We start from the raw sequence: 21,596 nt of genomic DNA on the forward strand, positions 1-21,596 counted from the left end.
CGAGTCAGGACTCAACCCAAACCAGAGCCACAGCATAGTGGCTCCAGGCCAGAAAACACTTCCTGACTTTTTGCTGAGCAGCATAAAGGGCCTTCAGATGGTCCTCCTCTGCTTGGCTTCCAGGGGTGCCAGAACGAGAAGAGCCATCCCAGCTCACCCAGACTGTAGCCGGGTATCAGAGGGAAGAGATGACACACCCAGGCCCACCACCCACTGGGCCCAGTATTGTTTGCCTCCTGTCAACTAAGCCAAGGTTTGACAGGCTTTCTATTTTCCTTATCCATTTATTCCAGCACTTACTCTGTGTGCCCAGCACGACGCCTGGCCCTCAGGCTGGGGGGAGAAGACAAACGCAGAACGGCAGGGAGGCTCTAGGGTGGTGTGGTCTGTCCATAGTCTTTGGAAGAAAGACCATGAAAGTGGATATTCCTTCGGAGTTTACCGGACTCCAGCTGCTTGTTTTCTCTTATCCCTTCGGATCCTCACAAAGCAGTTACTATTGTCAGTCCCACTTTTTAGATAAAGAAACTGAGGCTCTAAGAGTCTAAGAAGCCCAGGATCCCACAGCTGATCTGGCAGCTCCCTGGCAGAGGAGGAAGTTGAACCACACCATCTGGCTTCAGAATCCTTGTTGTTTGCATTTTGGGTTTTTTGGTTTTTTTGGGTTTTTTGGGTTTTTCTGTTTTGTTTTGTTTTTTTAAGATTTATTTATTTGAGAGAGAGAGAGAGAGAGAATGCGCATGAGCCCAGGGAGGGGCAGAGGGAGAGAATCTGAAGCAGACTTCCTGCTGAGCATGGAGCCCTTGGTGGGGCTGGATCTCACGACCCCTTTAGGGATCATGACCCGAACCGAAACCAAGAGTCAGACTTTGAACCGAATGAGCCACCCAGGCGCCCCCAGAACCCTGTTCTTAACCACTAGGCTGTACTACCCCGAGGATGAGCTTCAAGTGCTGGAGTAATGAGCCCCACCAGCACCACCCTGGGCCCATCACACCCCTCCTTCCATCCCGGCCAAGCTGAGTCAGTCCCTCCTCTGGGCACACCCTGAAGCTGTAATAAATATGTCACTCCGGCCCTTATTTTCTGCCTTGTCTTAGAATTGATTGTTGGCAAGTGTGTCTCCCTGGCAAGTTTAAAGGGCAGAAATGGTCTTTGATCATCTCTGACTCCCCAGTGCTTAGCACAATGCCTGGCACATGGCAGGTGCTCAAGGACTGCTTTCCAAACGAGTGTAGCTGGAAAATGTGACATCCCCGTATGAGCAGAAGGTAAGTCCCAGAGGAGGCTTAGGCCCCCAGGGGCAACGAGTCCCCTGAGTCCCATCCATCTCCATCTCCTGACTCCAGTGCACTGCCTGGCATACACGAGGTGTTCCTAATTGTCATTAGAATGAGTACAGTCAATATGGACTGTGCTTCAGATATGAGCCTTCTGTGGGTCTGGAGGGCGGGGTCAGGAGGTCTGGGACTGCCTCTGGATTGTGGTCAGAACTGAGGGTCTCTCCCCAAGAAGTCGGAGGCTCAGCCAGGCCTCCACAAGAGCCTGCAGAGGCCTGGGGTTCAGGCTGCCAGGGGCAGCTATTCCTGGGGACTCTGCCAAGACTCAGAGCTGGGGGCCAAAGGTGGGCTGGATCCACACGAAGAGGAGTGGGCAGGCTGGAGTTGGGGTACCTTCTCCAGCCTCTTATGTTTGCAGGTGCCTAAGGACAGTACCCTAAGCCTACAACAGTCCCGGCTAACCTTGTGCAACTATCGCCAGAAACGGGAGGAGAGCAACAAATGGCTATGCCTTGGACTCCAACGTCTGGAAGAGGAGGCATGGAAACTGAGAGATGGACAGAGAGAGGTGAGGAGAGAGACCCAGGGAGGCCTCTGGGGAGGAGCGGAAAGGTTACTGAGGAAGGAAGTCTGCACTCTGGGTAAGTCATGCCTCTGGCAGCAACCCCACTGGGCTAGGGTCCCAGGGATTTATTGACTAATCCTCAAATGATACACTCTCTCTGATTTATTCTCTCTCCCGCTAGCGCCCTCACAAGATCCCATTGTCTTCTGACACTGCTGGCCCAGGGCCTCCACCTCGGGGCCTCCAGCCTCCCATGCACTTCCGGGGGGAGGGGGGGATGGAGGCTCCCCACCGCCAGACACCGACCCTTCGCTTTGCTCTCCCCGCCTGAGGGTCAGGCTGCCAGGCCACCAGGCGGTGCCAGGCACAAGGCTGGCGGCACCTAGTCAACTTGAGCTGCCGGTGAGCAGGGTGACTGCCTGGGGCTGCTGGCGTTGGTGCCGGCCGAGGCCGTCCTGGGCGAGTCTGAGGGGGGAGGCAGGGGCGAGTGGGGGCGTGTCACCAAGGAAGTGGGTGTCAGGGCGCTGAGCGAGGGGGCAGAGGAAGGTCAGAGTGGAGGTTTTCACTGATCCGAGTGGGCGGGAGTAAAGAGAATTCATAAAAAGTTTCTTTCTTCTGTAAGGGTCTTTCTTCCCTATCCGAGGGCCCGGGCGCGGGAGGTGAGGGAAGACGGGCGGGGGCAGGGCAGGCCCTCCACAAGTGACACTTAATTCCCGGTCTGGACTGGGCCGGCGTTTGAAAGCAGCTAAATTAGCAAAACAGAAGTCAACTGTCGATTGCTTCATTGGAGGATTAAGTGTGATAAATGGGGGGTTTGTTCGCTCCCAGGTCCAGATGTTGTGTCTAAGTGAGGGGTTTTTTCAAGTTTTTTTCTTTTCTTTTTCCTTCTTCCTTTTTTTTCTTCTTCTTTTTTCTTTCTTTCTTTCCTTCTTTCTTTTCTTCTTTTCTTTTCTTTTCTTTTCTTTTCTTTTCTTTTCTTTCTTTTTCACACTCTCGGCCCAAGGCCCATGCGTATTTTGGATACTGCTGGGAGTATATAATATCATTGGAAAATGATGCGGTCTGCTAACCTTTTAAATAACATTTCCTCCCTCCTCTATTTTCTAATAGTTTGTTTTTCTTTCCATGTTTGCCTTTTATTGGGGGAAATTTTTTTTGGAAATTAATGAGGCTCAGGTTTGGAGACCAAAATAAAAAAAATAAAAAATAAAAGAGAGAACTGTAAGCGGCAGAGGGGTGTGGAATGAGGCTGGGCAGGAGGAAGACTGCTCTTTGTATCTTTTAAAACTTTCCTGGTTTGATTTTTTTTTTTTTCTTTCTTTCTTTCTTCTTTTTTTCTTTTTTTTTAATCTTCCAGCGGAGGCTGCCCGCGGCCCTCCGGCGGGGCTGCGCGGTGGCGCGCGCGGGCAGGGAGCCCGGGACTCTCCGCGGCGCGCGGCGCCCGCTCGCCCTGCTCGGGGCCCCGGGGCTGCGCGCCGCCGGCCTCCGGGAAGAACCTGCCATTCCCCCTGCCGCCCGGCTCGACGTGAGACGGGGTGGGGGTGGGGGCGCCTCCTTCCTGAGTGAAAACCTACGGAATCCGGCAGGAATTCGGGCCTCCCAGATTTAAGAAAACAAACAAAGGAAAGATTGTCAGAGAGGGGCCGCCAAGAGCCAACCGGCCGCCGCGCTGCCCTCCGCGCTCACCCCGGGGGCGCCCGGGCCTCCCGGCGGGGGCGAAACACGAGGCTGGAAGGGGGGGGGGCTTCCCCGGGTGGTCCCCGGTGGGCTTCCCTGCCTTGGGCCTCGGCTAACCTGCCATCCCCCTGTCTCAGGGCGCCAGGGAAAGAAGAGTGCCGCCGGAGTGGCTGCGTGGTGGAGGATGGGCCCTGTGGGAGTCTTTTGGGGGTATCCCTGTGCAGCGAGTCAAGCCCCCGCAGAGCCCCACCCCGCGCCCGCGGCGTCCAAGTCCCTAAGCCAGGTTTGGGGGTGAAGGGTGAACACGAAGGCTCATGTTCCTTTGGGGGCGAGGGCTCTTCCTCCGGGCAGCCAACTAGGTTCCTCTCGGCCAGGACTAGGTCACCGTGCAGGCGGGCCCGGTCTAGGAAGGCTCTTAAGAAGAATTACAAAACGTGCGAATGTGAGAAGGAGGTTGTGTAAAACAAGACGGGTGGACACCTGTAAGGCAGCAGCGACCTGGCGGTAAACGTACGGGTCTCATGGGCCCGGTTCTCCCTGGCGGTCCGCACGTTTACTTCTCCTTCACGACTCTGCTACTCTCGGGTCAGCGCCCCCTGCCTCTGTTTCCCTGGCTTTCTATCTCTCTGCGTCCGTCTGTCGCGCCCTCTCTTCTGTCTTTGCCTCCTCCTAAATCGGAATGCGGCTCTGTGTCTCTGGTTCCCCCTTTGTCTCTGTAGCTCTCCATCTCTTTTGGAGAACGTCTCTGTCCCTTTCTGTCTGCCCTCTCTCCCTGTGCCTCTGTCTCGGAGTCTCCCTCGAGCGATCGCTCTTGCTATCTGGCCCTCTTTCCCCCTCCCCATTCCCCTCCGTCTCCTCAGCCCGCCCCCGCCCTAGGTAGTTCAGCGGACGGGCCCGGGGCCAAGGCCGCCCCCGGCTGGGCCTTGCCCGCGCTGACAGAGCCTCGCGCCCGCGGCCCAATTAGCGCGCGGCGCGAGGGACGCGGCATCTGGAATTGCGCTGCGCTCACGGCCAAGGCCGATTGTTTAGTCTGCGCGGCGGGGCGGGCGGCCCGCGCGGTGGCCCCACATCTGGAGCCGTGGCCAGACGGCCCTGCTGGCGGCTGGCCGGGGTGCGTGTGCATTTTTAACTCTGGGATTTGCTGACAAGTTAAGAAGTCAGAAAGTCAGTGGCGGCGGGAACTGGCAAGGCGCGCAAGGAAGGGAGGGGCAGGGCGGCCGAGGCCGGGCGCACACGCCGCCAAGGAGACACGCTCCCGGGGCGCGTACAGCCGCTTGGCGCTTTGGCCCAGCGTGGCTTCCCCCAAACCTGCCCCCACCCGCAGCTACCGAGCGCCGCAGCCGCGTGTTGACTTTTCTTTGGGATTGCTTCCCTCCCCCGCCTCTATCCTCTCCCACTTCTCCTTCCTCTTCATTAATTAAGTGGCTGAATTATCCCGAAATCCCACACTCCCCAGCTGGTCGGAGCTCCTTGGAGGCCAGCCTGTGAGGGGAAAGCCTGGGAATCTCAGGGCTCCCACGCTTTGGAGGAAGGGCAAAGGGGCCCAGAGAGGATCAGCGACTCGGCCCGAGGTGGCGCAGCAGTTAAGTGGCAGAGCCAGGACCAGAGGCCAACTCTCTTGACCCCTAATATGGCTCTTGGCACAGCTCCGGGGACCTCTTGGGGCTGGTCTGGACTGATGAGTATTCGCACATCGTCTGAGTTCCTTCCATCTTTAGAGACGTGCTTTTGCACTTGTACTCATTCATTAACGAGTGTCTGTTGCTCACTCCCTGCGCGGCTGGGGGAATATCACTGTACACAGACAGGTACGTTCTTATGCTACAGAACTTCCATTTGCGTAGAGAAGCCAGAGACTCGGGGGAGACAGAGACTTCACAGTAAACAAGCAAGTTCATGTGTGTTCCCACTTTGCAGATGGACAGTCTGAAGCCCAGAAAAGTTACCTGATTTGTCCAGGGTCACACACATTCCCATGTGGTGGAGCTGAGGTGCAGATTCAGGCCTGACTCCAAAGCCAGGTCTCTGACTGTCCGAGACTGCAGAATTTCACAGTTGTCCAGAACTGGGTAACTGGCATCCGGGCGCTATACCATTTCCTCCCAGCAGCAAAACAAGTACTAACCATACCTCGGCTGTAATGATCGTCACAAGCATTTGTGCACACCTTTCATTTTCCTAAGCCACTTTCCACTCACTTAGTCACTTTTAATCTTCACCACAACTTAGAGATGTAAAGCAATATTATCGTTTCCCTGTCTGGAAACCGAGGCCCGCCGGTGTCCCCAAGCTTCTCGGGAACACGCACCTTCCTTTCCTTTCGAGTTTTGATCTGTTTTTCTCTTGTTCTGTTTTCCATGGAAACAGACCTCGGCACCCACCCTCATCCCCAGGGAATAGCAACTACATCATGCCTCTGAGATGTCTCCCCGGGATCGAGGGCTGGCTGTGTTGCTCTGTGGGCTCTCACTCAGCCTCCTGGGAAGCCCAGCCTGCCTTTCTGGGTGTCTAGGCCTGCCTGAGCTATACAGCCACACGGGGCTAGGGACTTCGGGATCCATCTGGCTCCTAAAGTGTCACCCAGCGGTCACATCCCCTCTTGAGATGGGACACTTGGGGTAGAGCACATCTTCTTTTTTTCTTTTCTTTTTTTTCTTTCTTTTTTTTTTTTAAGATTTTATTTATTTATTTGACAGAGAAACAGCCAGCAAGAGAGGGAACACAAGCAGGGGAGTGGGAGAGGAAGAAGCAGGCTCCCAGCAGAGCAGGGAGCCCGATGTGGGGCTTGATCCCAGGACCCTGGGATCTCGCCCTGAGCCAAAGGCAGACGCTTAACGACTGAGCCACCCAGGCACCCCAGCACATCTTCTTTTCTTGCATCACAGACTCATTTGAAACTTGGCTGGAAGCCCCGGATCCCTGACATCGAGTGGATCACATGCATGTAAATACTCACACACTTGGTTTTCATGTATTTTCAGGAGATTTAGGGGCTCCTAAAATGTGTCCATGGGCATCCTAGGGATTCCAAGAGCCCCACATTAAGAATCTCTGTACTAATGGTTTCTCCATTCGCCAGCTATTGGCAACCCTCGTGCTGACCTAGAAATAAACCACACCGCACCCCTGTGGATTCCCTTGGATCCTTTTGGGATTCTTTCCACGGAGGAGTCAGCAGCTCAAAGCCCTGTGGCCTCCTCTTTCTTGATCCTTTACCTTGGAAGTTGTCACGTGATAGAAGAGGCAGGAGGCAACCCTGTGAGGCCAGGGAACTCACCTGTGTGCTTTGACCCCAGAGTGTATGTGAATAGCGTGCCACTGGGCACCTCCCACTTTAGAGGAAGCCTGGATAGAGGAACTCCCCCCCTGCCCAACATCATCGCGAGCCACACCTTCCCTGTTCTCAGCATCCACTGCCCCCCCAAGACCATCCCAACTGATCCCAACAGGGCTCCGGGGTGAACAGAGAAGGTGGCAGTGTCCTGATTTTACAGAAGGAGCAGATGAGGCCCCTCGTGATTGTACGTCTGTCTCAGTGTCACGCAATGAGTTCAAATCTGAGCAGCGGGGAAAGTCTAGGTTTTTTCAGCTCCTAACCCAACCTCCTTTTAGTTACCAGTAATTATGGTGAGCCTACTGTGTGCAAAATTCTGCGCTGGATGGAAAAGTAAAGAAGTCAGTAAAGGACACTATTGAGGTCCCCACCCATGTCCCCAGGGCTGCCTCTTAGGTCACGGGCAATTGTCATGGCCTGGGGGGCTGTGGGCCCAGAGTTGTCCACCCCGACTAGCCTTTCTGCTTCCCATCTACACAGTTTCTCCAGCGCTTGGCCCGAGTGAGCTTTACTCAGCCCACAGGGCAGCTGGGACTGGCCAGGGATTTACGGCCCCACGGACAGCCTTAACTAAGGAAGGCCCGAGTAGACTGGTAAATAGCACGCTGCAGGGCAATTCTACGATGTGCTCTCCCAGTCCTTCAGTGGGACCCCACGGCCCCCCTGTAAGTGGCTCATTCATCACCCTTCATTGGTTTTTCTCCCTTCTCTTCCCTTCCTGTCTCACTTCCCCGTCCCCTCCTTCCAGCTTCCAAGGACCATCTTCCAAATAAACTGCCCACACTCGAGTTCTTGTCTCAGAGTCTGTTTTCAGGGGACCCAAACTAGGACACACACACACAGACACACCTGCACACACACCCAGGGCACAGAAAAGCCTGCTGCCCAGTCATGACGGGTGTCACTAATAGTAAATGCTGACACCCACGGAGCTCTTAGACTGCTCCCCTCACTTTGCTAAACACATTCATTCTACACGTGCTTCCTTTAACCTGCATCACCGTCCCATCGTATACCTGTTTTACGGAGTAAGAAACTGAGGCTGACAAGTTAACCTACTCCAGTCCCTCTGCTTAGTGGTAAAGCCTGGCTGTAGGCCCAGACCTTTCCACCTACAAAGCAGTCCCATAATGACCACACTGGGCTCCCAGGGGCCAGTGTTGTAGGAGCCCAGAGAGGTCCAGAAGGGCTAGCAGGTGGGAGACTTCCTGGAGGAGTTGGGTCTCAGCTTGGGTTTGAAGGACCGGGTAGGCTTTAACCGGTTGAATGGAAAGGAGGAGGGAAAGTTCTTAAACAGGGTGCGAAAGTGTGAAGAACTTTGACGAGAAGGTGAGGAGCTGGGTCTGGCTGCCCAGGGATCTGTGTTTAGGAATTGGAGCAGCTTAAAGCCTGGCTGTGGAGGCCGGAATATTGGCCCCCGAGGAAGGGCCTCTTCTTTCCCCTCACCCTGACTGGCCCTTGTCAGAGAGGGCTCACTGCACGCTGTCTCCAGGAGCACGGTTGGAAGCGGCTGGGGACTGGCCAGGGGAGTCCGGCTGTCCACCTGGCCTGTCCGGTTTCCTGGGCAAGCACCCCCTGGTCTCCATCATCCCCTGTTTCCAAGTAGTAAATAGATGTAGAAAGCAACCATGTCCATTTAAAGCGCGGCAGCCCGCAGGGAGGAGGGCCTGCAGGCCATCTGGGCCCTTGTTTGGCAATGTTTGTGCTCACAACAAACCTGATAGACAGAGATTTATCGCCGTTTTCATTAGCTGGGCTTGGTTTGGTTTGCCGCTTCTCCACCACAGCACCCCCTCCCCCCCACATACACACACTCTCTCCGGAGTTACAGATTTACGGTGAGTGGGAGGGCCAGGGACTGGGGGAGAGGGGAGGGGGAGGCTGAGAGCAAGGTGTGGGCTTGGAGCAGGCGGTGGGCAGGGAATCAGGGGCTCTGGAGGGTGGGTTGGCCAGAAGTGCACCAGCTCCAGAGAAAAGACCGAGGGAGGGAAATGTGTGTGCGTGCACGTGTCTGTGTGTGTACACCAGCGAGTAAGGAAAGACGTCTGCAGCGACAACGCCCCTCCCCGCAGACACAGACACATCTCATAATCACCATGATTGTTGAGCAGAGAGGCTGTAGACGGCCCAAGCCACTGCTACCAATGCTAGACCAGAGGCCAGGAACGACCCCCAACTCTGGCGACCTCAGGGTCCACTGCACACTGAACGTATGTAACGAAGCTTTATACGGCGTTCCTCCCGTGCCAGGAGGGTTTAGATACATCAACTCATCTCACCCCAAACCAGCGCTCCGGAGCACACTCTGGTCGTCACTATTTCCTTCATGCTGGTTCCTTGCCTCGCCCACTGCAGGCTGTGCCCCACTCCTCTAGGGGAAGGAGCCTCCGCGTGTGTTCCCAGTGGCAGCAGAAGTCATCTCTACCCCTCGATGTGCCTGTGCGCTTCCACGAACCCCAACTGGGAACCGCTTTCTCAGGTTTGTCCCAGCTCCTGTCCTACAGAACTGCTGTGTGGCGGATGGGCTGCCTCTGCGCCCGCGTGGACCTTGCCCGTCCCTGTCTCAGCACCTTTCCTCACATCCCGCCTCCTCCCTGCTGTGCCCTCCCCACACCTCCACACCTCAAAATTCTTCCAGACTTCAGACCCGTCTTGACTTCCCCCATGAGGCCGTGTCCGAGCTTTCTCAAAATGCTTCTGGCCTTCCAATCAGAGACACTTAGAGCTGCCCTTCAAAATTATCTGAAAAGAAGAGGAAGAAGCCAGAGAACGTGGGCTCCCTACCCTCAGAAGCAGAGCGGCTCTACTCTTTGTGGCGGAGTCCTGTGTTGGATTTCACTAGAATACGGGTGCCATATTAAACGGGGGGAGGCGGCGGGCGCAGGGAACGTTCAACCCAGTGATCAATCCTAGGGTTCTCATCCTATGGTTGAGAAATCAAGATCAGAGAGGCTAAGCGACTTGTCCAAGGCCACACAGTGAGTTCACATCAGAGCCAGAAGGATGAAGCTTTTTTTTTCTTTTAAGATTTATTTTATTTATTTATTTGAGAGGGAGAGAGCAGGGGGAGGGGCAGAGGGAGAGGACCTCAAGCAGACTTTGCGCCAACTGCAAAGCTTGACACAGGGCTCGACCCTCAGATCATGACCTGAGCCGAAATCAAGAGTGGGACGCTTAACCGCTAAACCAACTGAGCCACTCGGGTGCCCCAAGGCTGGGACTTTTATAATGTGATGTTCACCCAGTGTAAGCACCCATATCCCTGTGAGACTAGACTCTGAAGGGCAGAATCAAATGTCTCTGTCTCCAGTCACAGCTGAGTGTCATTTCATGGGCTTTTGCTCCTCAAATCAGACATCCTTCCAAGGGACCCGTGTCACCAATTTGCCTCCGTGGTGCCCAGTAGAGAAAGGCTTATGGGGCTGTGACAGGATGGGGAAGGAACAGTATCTTGTCCCTAGAGAATCCCCTCTGACTGGAACCCATAGCCAGCAGAAACTCCGTCTCAGGATTTCCAACACGCAAGTGCCTTCCTTTCCAGACCCTCGAAGCCGCAGCCGTGTCTCTAGAAAAGAGAGGCTATTTTGTTTGTTTGTTTTTGCCTGGCAAGTCCTCAGCTATAATCTAAAGGAAACCAAAGGAACTTCCTTTCCCCCAACAAACCAGAACTTCAACCCACCATCCTCTTGCTAAGTGCCTGCAACTCCCCCATCCAAGTGCCTCCGTTGGGACAGAAACTTGTCCCAGCAAATCTAAACCCATAGAAGCAGGAATGTCACAGGAGCTCTGAATGAGGCTGGATTCCTCATGACGAAGAGAATGCACTCCAGTCCCACGGTCCTGAGTTCTAGTCCTGACTCTGCAATTTATCAGCTGGGAAATCCAGGGCCAGTGACTTAACCTCTCTGCGGGAAAATCGCGTCTGGCACAGTGCCCCTAGGATCATTACAAGGGTTGGCTGAAATTATGAGTTGAGGGCACTTGGCACCGTGCTGGGCCCACTCTCACCCGCTGATACCTTCCTGTGAGCAGGGGCCTCAAGAATTGGCAAGTGAGTTGCTTGGCAAAGCTTCCAGGGAATGAGAGGATATAGACAATAGAGCTTGAAGAGACAGAGAACAGGGGGAGTCACCCAAAATGTCAGACAGCCCTGGGAGTGCGGGGGGGGGCCCCTAGAGGGGGTGCCGGGGGAGGGGCGTACTGATCACCAAGTGGCCCTCCCATGGGAATCCTGAAAGTGGGAAGAGAAAGATCTGGCACCAAAACCAATGTTGACTCCTTCCTCGGTTTGGCAGGAACTCTTCGCTTGGCTTCATGTTCCCTTGAAGGGGCCATTTTATGTGATAGTAATAACAAATGTTTTATAGCACTTACCGCCTGCCAGACACTCGGTGCATCTCCCCCCCTCCCCCATGCCCTGTGAAGTGGGGAAATTGGGGATTATTATCACCAGTCAGTTCTCTAAGCACTGAGGGGCTGAGCAACCTGCTCTGGGTCACTAAGTCCTAAAGAGCAGAGCTGGCCTTTGCACCTGGCAGTCCATGAGAGGAGTCCCTGCTTCTCCCGCCCCCCCCCAGGGTCAGTCTGCCGCCTCCCCAGCACCTGTCCAGGCCACACTGTCCACAGGCCTCTGGAGTCTCCAGAACGACCTTTCCCCTGAGGCCACATCGAGTCTACATTTCTCACTATCAGGCTGGGATCTGATTCTCTTTCCAGTTCGATGGAAATTACCAAGCCTAGGGGCCTCCGGTGTGGGGGGTGGAGGGAGGGAGAGCGAACAAGGCAAATAAGACATAATCCTGGCCCTGGGAAGTTTTCCACTCACCCCTTCTGGACCGGGCAAAAGTACGAATGGAGGCCCACATTCCATATGTCTAAATATTTAAAAGTTATAAATCAAGTTAACAAACTGTTAAATAAAATATGTTCTATTCTCCTAGGCTGACACATATACCTTCTAAAGATCTGGAAGGCCAGGTTCAAATTTAGAGTTCTCAGGCTACTTGGAGCTCTGCACAGGGCTGCAGGGGGAGAAACTACCTCCGTGCTCCCCCAGCCTCTGTCCCCCGCCTGCCCCTGTCCCTTCCCATCCCCAACTTCACCTTAAACTTTGAAAGGCTTCAGTGTGCGGACGCCCTGCACACGCAAGTTCTGTGCACGACCCCACAACGAGGGCAGGCTTCCCCGGTGGGNCCCAGGGTCAGTCTGCCGCCTCCCCAGCACCTGTCCAGGCCACACTGTCCACAGGCCTCTGGAGTCTCCAGAACGACCTTTCCCCTGAGGCCACATCGAGTCTACATTTCTCACTATCAGGCTGGGATCTGATTCTCTTTCCAGTTCGATGGAAATTACCAAGCCTAGGGGCCTCCGGTGTGGGGGGTGGAGGGAGGGAGAGCGAACAAGGCAAATAAGACATAATCCTGGCCCTGGGAAGTTTTCCACTCACCCCTTCTGGACCGGGCAAAAGTACGAATGGAGGCCCACATTCCATATGTCTAAATATTTAAAAGTTATAAATCAAGTTAACAAACTGTTAAATAAAATATGTTCTATTCTCCTAGGCTGACACATATACCTTCTAAAGATCTGGAAGGCCAGGTTCAAATTTAGAGTTCTCAGGCTACTTGGAGCTCTGCACAGGGCTGCAGGGGGAGAAACTACCTCCGTGCTCCCCCAGCCTCTGTCCCCCGCCTGCCCCTGTCCCTTCCCATCCCCAACTTCACCTTAAACTTTGAAAGGCTTCAGTGAGCGGACGCCCTGCACACGCAAGTTCTGTGCACGACCCCACAACGACGGCGGCGGGGACCAGCCGGTGGACCTGCGAAGGCGGCCTGCACAGGCCCTGCACACAGACTCCTGGCCCTCTCCCCCCACCCCCCAGAATTCTGGGGCTGTGGGTATCTGGAGAGCAATCTGGAAGGCGGTGGCTCCCTGTGCAGACTCCTTGTCTTGTGAGAAGAGGAAAGAGGAGGCCCTCACTAGCAGACCCTCATCCCCGTCTAGAGGCCTTGGAGCTGAATGCGGGCCTCCCTTCATTCCTCTGCTCCTAGCTCCCTTTTAACCAATCAGGAAATGTCTGAACATCCCGATGACTTTCCTTTCTAAACAGTCCTCTGAGCCCCATCAGGGTCCCTGTGGTCCCCTCTCATCTGTAAGTGGGTCACCACAACAGCCTCCTAATTGACCTCCCAGCCGCCCATCCTGTCCTTCCCCCTCTCCACAGCCAGCGTGATCTTTCTCCAGTACAACCTGGATCGCGATGAGGTCAGGCTTGACACGCTCTTGGCTCCCGGCTCCCCACTGGAGAAAGCCCAAAGCCTTCAAGCTCGGCCCTCGGCTTCTGGCCCCCCGAGCTCCCCAGCCTCAGTCCACACCACCCGCCGCCTCTGAATGCTGCTCTGGCCCCTCGTCGTCCATCCCTGTTCCCTGCAACATGGCAAGCAGGCCCCTCAGCGCTTGCCGCCCCTCTGGCCCGTCTTCCGTCTGGACCAGTTCCTCCTCTTGCAGTCCCAGCTCTGATCAAGCATCCAGCAATCCTTTCTTGTCAACAGCCCCATCCTGCCTCCAGGTCCGTCAAGGGTCCCTGACTTGTGCTCTCACGGTAGAGTGCCTCTACTGTACTGTAATCACCTCTAATCTGACCACTTTCCCATACCCCAACCTCTTCACCCACACCATCACCATCTCGTGCCCGGACTATTGCAGGAGCCTCCTAACTAGCCTCGCTGCTTCCACTCTTGCCTCCACTCCAGGCAGTCCTCTCCCAGGAGCCAAAGTGAGCCTTCTAAAACGTGCATTCGCTCATGTCACTCCCTCCTGGATATCCCCAAAGGCTCCCATCTTACTCTAGAATCCACAGACCTTGCTGGGATCTGGCCTCTGTTCCCTCTGACTCATCTCTTCCCCTCACTCATTCTTCTCCAGTCGCACTGGCCTCTTTGTTCTTCCTTGCACACCCAGGCATCCCTGCCTCAGGACCTTTGCACAGGCTACTGTAGCCCTTCACTCAGGTCTCTGCTAAAGTGTCCCCACCTCCGAGACCCTTCTCTTGCCCACTGCTTTGTTTCCCTTCACTCTCTCATCTCCACCTTGCAGGTTATATAGCTCTTGGTTTATGTGTGGCTGCCTCAACCATATAAACTCCACGAGAGTAGGGACTTGGGTGTTTTTCACCTCAGTGTCCCTGGGGCCGAGACCAGCATCTGGCACATAGTAGGTGCTCAATAAATATTCGGCAAAGAACTTAATTGATCTGTTTCTGCTTCTATGTTGTTTTTTTTAAAGATTTTATTTAGTTATTTGACAGAGATAGAGACAGCCAGCGAGAGAGGGAACACAAGCAGGGGGAGTGGGAGAGGAAGAAGCAGGCTCCCAGCGGAGGAGCCTGATGTGGGGCTCAATCCCAGAATGCTGTGATCAGGCCCTGAGCCGAAGGCAGACGCTTAACGACTGAGCCACCCAGGCGCCCCTCTGCTTCTATGTTTTAACTAGAATGTGTCACTCTGAGAGCAGAACGCATGGCTTATTCATCCCAGGGTCCCCACTGCTTAGCCTGGCACCGGGCACATAAAGGAGCCTGCATTTGGATGGTGAAGGAGAGAAGGGCAGGGGCGCTGCCTGCCCAGAGGTGCAGAGTGGCTCCGGCTGAGGTGGCGTAAGGGAGGGGCTCAAAGGCTGCTGGGAAGACTTGCCCCTAGATATGGAGCATTGCAAGGTCTTGGGCCAGAGAGAAGAATTTTCCACAGAAACTAGAACTGGGGGGAGGAGTAATCAGGAACTGACTGAGAGATTGCAAAGCCCCTCAGGCCCCAGTCACAGATCCCAGAGGAAGAGCCCCATCTTTGAGTCAGACGCCACACACTGTCCCTGCCTCCTGATGCCTCTGGGCCTGCTTACCATGGGGGTGTTGCTTTCTCCCTCTGAAAATCGGTGGGGGACACAGCTGCCTGGCCACCCCTGAGGCTGCCGGGATTTGCCAGAGAAGGTGGATGGAAGGAGGATCTGGACAAGGAGATATCAGTGGCCTTGCCAACTGGGGACCATCCAAGGCCCCATTTGGCAACGCCTCCAGCCCAGGGCTCGGTCACCAAGAAAGGCCTGGGGAAACAGGGTGACAGAGTGTCTCAGTTCTCCTCTCCCCCCTGCCCACCCCCCGGGCTTTACTCTGGGTCAGTTGGAGCCTGAAGTGGCTTTTAAGCAATTAGACGGAGCTCTGGGCACTTGCAAATCTAATTGTCTCAAAAGCCCTTGAAGGGTTTGAGTCTGAGCTCTTAAAATGCCAGAGAAGAGGGAAATCAGTGAGGGTGGGAGGTGTTGCGGCCCTGGCTTCTCTTCCCCTACCCCCTTTCTGCTCTCCGTCTTCTCGGGAGGTTGGGGAGAGGCCAGTTCAGGGCAGAAGGACCCCTCCCTCCAGTCTCTAAAGGCCCCCCTCACCCTACTTCAGATCTCCAGGCAACTGTCTGATCAAACTCATGCCCGTGCCAGCAGAGCTGATGAGGACTAGTGCTGCCCGGGAGGCAGACCCCCTCCCTGCAGGCAAAGCCCCCCACCTTCACCCCAGAAAACATGTCAACGGCTTCCCTGCGATTGCACACCTACTCATGGGTGGAATGCTTGAGATTAAAAAGATGTCCCTGACCTCAGAGAGCCCAACAGTCCAGGGAGGGAGAAAAGACCGGCTCCAGAAGAGCAGAAATGCAGGGGAAGCCGATCCTAGGAGAGGTGCAGAAGCAGAACACTCTGGAAACATGGAAGAGGGTGGGCATAGGGCCAAACCTGGATGAGAGAATGGCAGTGGGGGGGGGAACACTCCACAAGGAGGTGGCATTTCAACTAAGCCTGAAGGGTGGGGAGGATTTTGCAGGTCCAGCTGGAAAGGAGGGCGCATCATTAGTCCAGGGAATGACCATGAACCAAAAGCCGACCGTGGGTGGGCAGAGAACCGTAAGGACAATCATCCTCCCCACCGTGTTCTGACTCAGTTTCCAGCTAGCTCAGGGATTTCTGTTGGCATTCTGTAAGCTCTGGAGGTCCACAGGGGAGCTTCGGACCTCAGCCAGGGGTAAGCTGGGGGACAGAGCAGGCAGGGTCCAACCCCCGCCCCAGCCCCACCGCTGCTACAGCTACAACTCTTGCCCGTTTTACATTTTGGGTTTCAGTGTCAATTAAGTTTATTGAAAGGCTGTCCTACTTTTAAGCCACTCCACCCTCTGTCAACTACTGGTCTAGATGGTTCCTTGGGTCCCTTCGAGCTCAGAGTCTTCTCATAGCTCCCAGCCAGCCCTTTCTCAACTGAGAAGGACAGAGAGGACATAAGCCCAGAACCCTCATTGCCTGTGGCCCTGTGGGAAATTCCACCCAAGGCCTGTTGTTCTAGATGGGCTCCCTCCCAACTGCCCTGAGCAGCTCAGCCCCATGACCAAGTTAGAATAACCTCATCGGCTGATGCCTGAAAATGCACCATCAGGGCACCTCCTTTGTCGTTTCGGGCGAAGACCCCTGAACTTTCTTCCTGAGGTTGAGCTACCCTTCCTTTCAACGAATTGTGAAAAAGCAAGCCTGGGTGGCTGCCGATATACTCACATGTTGTGTGACAAGGTGGGGTTGTCGGAGCTCGGACCGCAGCCCACCAAACCGCTCAGAGATGTCACAGCTCGGGTTTTCGGATGGGATGGAGGCTGTCCAGGAATGCCAAAGGAAATGACTGAGTAAATCAGAGAATGAATGGAAAAAGAGGCCATTGCGAAGATGAACTGCTCTCGGGGAAGGGTCATTTTAGAAGCCGTTATCAGTCATACTGACTTTGGGGTGAATGAGGTATCTTAGACAAGAGTCGATGGGGGTAGGAAAGGTTTTGAAAACTGGCTGTCACTATATAAAAGAATAATACAAAAAGGAAGGTGACTGGGGCGCCTGGGTGGCTCAGATGGTTAAGCGGCTGCCTCCGGCCCAGGTCATGATCTCTGGGTCCTGGAATTAAGCCCCAAGTCCGCAGGGAGTCTGCTTCTCCTTCTGCCCCCCCCCCCGCTTGTGCTCTGCCTCTCTCTCTCTCTCTCTCTCTCTCTCTCTCAAATGAATAAATAAAATCTTAAAAAAAAAAAAAGGAAGGTGACCAATCGCAAGGCAGTCACTCACATAACCTTGTCCTCTCCTGGACTACCCCCACCTCCCCACCTAACCTCACCCACCTCTCACGCTCCCCCCCCCCCTTCTTCCCTGGAAGCCTGGCCCAGCTCAAGGCCCAAGTGCTGAAAGGTACCTTCAGCGTGAGAGGAAAGGTATTCGGCCTGGAGCAGGCTGGTGAGGGCCACAGAGTCAGCCTGGGCCACGGTGAGGGGTGTGGCCGGCTGAGTGTAAACACGGAGGAGGGGCAGAGGCGTCCAGCCTCAGCTCTGGGCAGGAAGGAGTGGAAATTCCTACCTGCCTTCCTCTCCCTTCCCCACCTGCCGCCACAGCCCCTTCATGTCACAAACAAAGCACAGACTGGAAGTCCGTGGAATCTTTGCAAGGACATCTGCCCTCGCCCCGGGCCTCAGCCCTTAGGGAGGTTCGGGATGGGCCTGCCTTCCATCTGGCCTCCAGGCCCCGGGACCCCGCTGTCAGAGGCCTCTCCCCAGGCCCGTGTTCCCGGCCCCATTTTCCTCTTAGGAGCAGCTTCTGGACACAAAAGCCTGGGCAGGTTTAAAAAACCAAAAACAGTGGGTCTCCTATATTCATGGGTTGAGGAGTCAGGTGTGTGCCACTTAGAGCAGGTCCCTTAACCTTTCCGGACTCTGGCATCTTCCTGAATGGACAAAGTCAGTGTGAAGACAACTTGAAAAGTGTAAACAACCTCTCAAGGGTTAGGAAAAAATATTAGGCCGTTCAATTGTAGATTCAAATCCTGCCTCAACCTCCTACCCTATGGGTGGGTGGCCTTGAGCAAGTTACTAAGTTCCTGCGGCCTCCATTTTCTCCTCAGAGATGCTCACTTGACTGCAAAGCTCCGGGAGATAGATTCAATGAGCCATTGTGTGCAAGCCCCCGGCCCACGCAGGTGGGAGGTATTTCTGTACTGTCGTAGTTCCTTGAAGTTCAGAGTGCAAGTGCACCATCATCTTACGTTCCCCTAAGAAAGAGATAGTACCCTCAGTGGATGTGAGATGCAGCTCAGATCTCACAGACAGGCGCACCTTAGGGTATTCTCAGGAGGACAAGGCAGGGACAACAAGAATGTCAATCTCTCTCCCTTTTTTTTTAAGGCCTTATTTATTTATTTATTTATTTGAGAGAGAGACACACAGAGCGGGCGTGAGCAGGGGCAGGAAGAGCAGAGGCAGAGGGAGAAGCAGACTCCCCGCTGAGCAGGGAGCCCGACATGGGGCTCGACCCCACCCCGGGACTCCAGGATCATGACCTGAGCCGAAGGCAGACACTTAACCAACCAACTGAGCCACCCAGGCGCCCAAGAATGTCAATCTCTATAGCAGGAGCTCTCCACTCGGGATGCAACTTAGAATAGGACACCCAGGGTATATCTCAATTTCTTTTTTAAATTTTTTTAGTGGGGTGGAGGGGCAGAGGGAGAGAGAGAATCCCCAGCAGACTCCCCTATGGCCATAGAGCCCAGCACGGGGCTCCATCTCACGACCCTGCATTCATGACCTGAGCTAAAGTAAAGAGTCAGCCGCTTCACCGACTGAGCCACGTGGGCATCCCAGGTGTATCTCAATTTAACCAAAACCTCTAGGATGGGACCCTGTAATCTTTCTGTGCCTTGCTTTCCCTATCTGCAAAACTTGGATAATTACGGAATCAACTTCTGGGGTTGTATTAAATGAGTTAATTCATGTAAGTGATTTAGAGCAGGGCCACGCCCGCAGAAGTACTAACTTTAAGTAACGTAAGTCAGTGTTAACGACGATTGCTCAGCTCGGTACCCAGGTCGTGTTGGTTGAATGTGGTAGATATCTCCACGTGACAGCTGCCCTGCTCTCCACGCCCCCACCCCACCCCCACCCCCGGCCGGGAGAGGCCCACTCTAGTGTGTGTCCGGGGTGGGGGCCCAAGAAGAGGCTCACCTGCCAAAGGCCTTCGGTCCAAAGTTCAAGGGAGCCGCACCCTTCCCAGGCACGGCGCCCGGCCCCCGGGGCCGCACTGCGGTGGGCGCTGCCGCACCAGACCTGCCACCGACTCGTGGAGTCAATGACGAGAACCAAACTTCTCCCCAGCCTCCACCCCTCCCCTTTCCTGCTTCTCTTATTTTCTTTTCCACAAAGATTTGTCTGTGCCGCTCCTCTCTCAAGGCCTGGAGCGTAAACATGTGGTCCAGAGGCAGAGAAACCCCAGGCTTGAAAGCCCTGCTGCCCCCACCCCGGCAGCGTAAACCCAGGGCTTTTAAGCAAGGAATGGTTTTCAGTAAATCTCTCCTATCAGCAGAAACCTTTGAAAGAGTTTGTTTAAAGGCCAGGGAGATAAACAGCAAGGAGAAGTGTTTGTTTAAGATGAATGTTCTGTGTGGCCACTCTGGGGCCCGGATCCACATCTGAGGGAGAAGAGCCACTCAGAGACCAGGGTGGGGGCCTCCCGGGGGCACCGGGGCCCTGGCTGTGGACTCCGGCCCAGGCCGGGACGGAGCCTCAGAGGAGGCTGCTGAGCTGGCCCGCACCTGCGGACCCCTCTGGGCCTGGCGGTGGACAAGGGGGGGCTAAAAGGACCTGCAGGGGGGGAAAGCCTAGGAGAGCGAGACCCAGAAGGACCTGCTGGTTGGAGGGCAGGTAGAAGTCTTCCAGGGAGCCCCCTAACTTAAAGTTCAGACCACCAGCTCAGGGCCCGCCTGCCATGGCTCCCTAGTCAGCAGCCCAAACTAAACGGGCTTGAATCTGGGTACTTCCAGCTCTGTGACCTTGGACGAGGCACCTAACCCTGACCTCGAGCCCTGATTCCTCTCTGTTGTGAAAATAACACGCCTGCCTCTAAAGGATTGACAAACGTGTGTGCAGAGCACCTGCTCCGTGCCACCCACTGTCCTGAGGGCTCGGGATTCAACAATAAACAAAATGAACGAAGTCTCTGTTCTTTGGAAGCCTAAAGCAGAGGGAAATCGTCAGCGAGCGGGATGACCGAGTTATTGCTATGTTAGGTGATGGGAGCTCTGGAAAGAAATGGAACAGGGCACGAGGGACTGGGAAAGGCTGGCCGGGTCTGGCCTGGCTGAGAAGGTGGCCTTGAAGGACACGCCGATCTCTGAGGGGAGAGGGGGCCAGATGGAACCCGCAGCCAGGGCAAATGCCCAGGGAACGGAATGAAATGCCCTCGGTTAAGCACATACCCAAGCCCAGAGGCACGGCTCTGCGGTCAGTAAGTAATAGCTGACGTGGCCATTGTTGTCACTGAAGCCATTACTGAGAGCAGGGGAGCTTTCAAGGAGGAAGCAGGACTTGAGCTGGGTTTCCGTGGAGTTCCTTCTCTCTGCCAAGTAGAGAGGAGAGAAAGCATCCGTGGAGCAAAGCATCTTCAAGGTGCAGAGACAGGCAGACCGATGACAGAGCTCGTTCCCCAAACCCAGTGGATGCTCAAGGAAAACCCTCAGCCAGGCTACGGAGTCAGACTCCGATTCTGACGCCGCTCCTTCTCTACCGAGTCATCTGGGGCAAGTGGCTTGTAGCGTCGTGGGTCTTTCTTTGCTCTTAGTAAGATGGCAACAGTATAGCCCCTGTACCCCTGGGTGGTTGGGGGATGGAAGGAGGAATGGTGGGTGTCTGTGCCTAGAACACAGTAAATGCTCAATAAATGTTGGATTTGTGTTTGGGGCCCTCCCTCATCCTTTTAGAATCCTTTTTGGTTCTTCCACGGGACGGTGAGCTGGATGGTTGATGGGCCCACCAGGTCCCAGAATGGAGGAGAAGTGATTGGATAACTAGACATTGTCTTCATGTAGCTGAAAGGCTATCCCACTGGAGAAAGTTCAGATTTGTTCCTGGGCCCCAAAGGGGAGGGCAGGAGTTTGGGGGAATCCTACCCTCAGGAGGGGTCTTCCAGTGGCCAGGGCTGTCTGCTGTAGAACTGTAGTAAGGTCCTGCTGGTGGGAATTGCCTGAGCCCGGGGGCTGAGTTTGGGTGGAGTTCGAACAGAGGAGACACCTGCTCCGGGAGGATTTTGGACCCGCTGGTTTCAGGGTCCCTCCCAGCTGTGAGATTGGGGGATTTACTTCCATTCTTTCCCAGGCTCCAGGGATATCTTCAATATCTGCCCACACGCCAGACCCTCTCCATTACCTTGAGGAAACCCGCCTGACCCGTGTCCTTAGGGTGCTGCCATGGGACAGCCCAGCATGCCTGGTAGTTAAGTCCACGCTGAATTTGGAACGGACCCAGGTTAGAACGTCAGTCCTGCCAGCTAAACCAGGTGCAGCTTCACGGAGTCTAGGATGTGTTAACTCAAAGGTATGCGGGACGGCGGAATTTCAGGCACGGTGGGAGAGACCAAGGGACAGATATGTTTGGGAAAACACGCCTGAGGAGTTTATCAAATATTCCTAGTATCCTCCGAACCCCACCTACAATAACATCAGCTTCAGCTAAGATCACGGGCCAGCCGTGGCTCAAAGATTTAAAGGGCCGGAGCGCTGGCCTTGGCCAGTCCTCAGCCTGTCCTCCCCAGCCGGGCGGGAGTAGTGGGTGATCTCTGTGCACTCCCCCCCGCCCCCTGGACGCCTCGCCAAGGAGAACCGCTCGCCTGGCAGCTGGAAGCCAGCACTTTT

General features: G+C 55.0%; 1 long non-coding RNA gene across 1 annotated transcript; it reads right to left on the bottom strand.

The window, feature by feature from the left end:
- Positions 1–9,914: 9,914 nt before the first annotated feature.
- On the bottom strand, positions 9,915–19,188 carry LOC117797150. Its single transcript, XR_004622043.1, has 3 exons — positions 18,916–19,188; positions 16,439–16,533; positions 9,915–10,421 (listed from the first exon to the last, which is right to left on the bottom strand). It is a non-coding gene; the product is annotated as an uncharacterized LOC117797150 (long non-coding RNA).
- Between the last annotated feature and the right edge of the window lie 2,408 nt (positions 19,189–21,596).

This window comes from Ailuropoda melanoleuca, chromosome 19 (genome assembly GCF_002007445.2).
Source record: "Ailuropoda melanoleuca isolate Jingjing chromosome 19, ASM200744v2, whole genome shotgun sequence".
NCBI lineage: Eukaryota > Metazoa > Chordata > Mammalia > Carnivora > Ursidae > Ailuropoda > Ailuropoda melanoleuca.